Source organism: Etheostoma spectabile, chromosome 16 (assembly GCF_008692095.1).
Source record: "Etheostoma spectabile isolate EspeVRDwgs_2016 chromosome 16, UIUC_Espe_1.0, whole genome shotgun sequence".
Classification (NCBI taxonomy): domain Eukaryota; kingdom Metazoa; phylum Chordata; class Actinopteri; order Perciformes; family Percidae; genus Etheostoma; species Etheostoma spectabile.
The window spans coordinates 20,108,543-20,110,513 of NC_045748.1; positions in this window are offsets into that span (position 1 = coordinate 20,108,543).

Below are 1,971 nucleotides of genomic sequence, written 5' to 3' on the forward strand. Positions count from 1 at the left end.
TAAGAACTTTGTCCGTTTTTAGCACTAAGTTTGACAAAAACTCTGCAAATTCGGATAATAATTCAGAATATGGAAAAGGTGCTCGGTAAACTATAACAAATAGAACTGGTTGCAGTGATTTCCAACTTGGGTGTGAAAGACTAAGAATACGGGGACGGAGTAACAATTATTCGGAAGTACATACTTTACTGTGATACAATTTGGGCTACCTCCCACCTCTGCTGGTTCCACAAGAAAGCCTATAACTGCCTCTGCTCCCGTCTACTTTTAAGAGTCCTAGACCACAAGTAACCCTGCACTCTGGAGCGTAGTGCTCTTGTAGGTGTGTAGGTACTATGAGCTCTTAAGATAAGATGTGCCTGACCATGAAGAGCTTTGTAGGTGAGAAGAAGGATTTTAAATTCTATCTAGATTTACAGGAAGCCAATGGGCAAAAACCGAAAACGAGAGAGACGCTCTTTTCCTGGTGTCCGTCAGAACACAGTGCTGCAGCTTCGGGATCCCTGAAAGATCTTTATGGATTTTTCAAGCAGCTGATAACCAAGAATGCAGTAATCCAGCCTAGCAGTAACAAATGCATGGACTAGTTTTCTGCATCACTTTAGACAGGATATTCCTGATCTTTGCAATATTACGTAGGTGAAAAAAGCGCATCCTTGAATTTGCTTTAGTGGGAATATAAGGACATGTTCTGATCAAATAACCTCTAGGATTCCTCACAGTGGTGCTGGACGCCAGGGTACTGCCATTCAGTAACTATCTCTTTGGATAATCGGTCACGGAGGTGCTTCACCCCAGAGCATAATTTCAGTTTTATCTGATTTAACATAGAAAATACAGGTCATCCGGTTTTAATATCCTGAAGGCACATTTTGAGTTAGCTACTGACTAGTTTCATCCGCTTGATTGATAGATATAATTGAGTATCATCTGCATAACTGAAAGTTTTTGGAGTGCTTCCTGATAATTTTGCCTAAAGGAAGCATATATAAAGTGAACAGTGAACAGGTGAATTAATACAGTAGTAACCTGCTCTGGCATTACGAGGGCCTTCCTATACGTTTTAAGACTACTTGCCAGATTAAACGAGAATTCTACAATTGGTGGAACGCCAATTCTTCTCAGTTTCCGCGATATTTGCTTTATTGCGAGTTTCATGTTATACCATGAGCTAACCGTCTTTGTTTTATTATCTTCTTTTTTAGAGGGCAACAGAGTCGAGTGTCGTTCGCAGTGAGCCTGCTAGCACTGTCAACAAATTATTGATTTGGGAGGCCTGAAATTAGCATAGAGTCCTCCGTTACTTTGGGACTTTGGTAATGAATTCAATGCTAATGGAATCACATCCTTAAATTAGTTAAAGCACTATCAGATACATCTTGTATAGAGGTTTTGCCTAATGGCGTATAGTTCAGCGTAAAACTCAAAAGTAATCAAACAGTGGTCAGATAAAAAGGGATTCTGTGGAACACTATTAATGTTCAATTTCAACACCATATACCCAACAGATCAAGGTGTGGTTAAAACGGTGAGTTATGAACACTTTGAGAGAAGCCAATAGAATCTAAAAGAGATAAAAACGCAGTACTAAGGCTATCATTCTCATCGTCCACATGAATATTAAAATCCCCTACAATAAGAACTTTGTCCGTTTTAGCAACAGTTTGACAAAACTCTGCAAATTCGGATAAAATTCAGAATATGAAAAGGTGCTCGGTAAACTATAACAAATAGAACTGGTTTGCAGTGATTTCCAACTTGGGTGTGAAAGCCTAAGACAAGACTTTCAATGAGTTATCAATTCAGTTTAGGTTTAGAGCTGATTAGTAGACTAGAACAAGATAGCTGCAACTCCACCTCCTCGGCCTGTGCCTCGAGGAATGTGAGTATTAATGACTGGGGTGGATTCATTTAGACTAACATATTCTCCATCACCCAGCCAGTTTCAGTGAGACAGAATAGATCATCTTC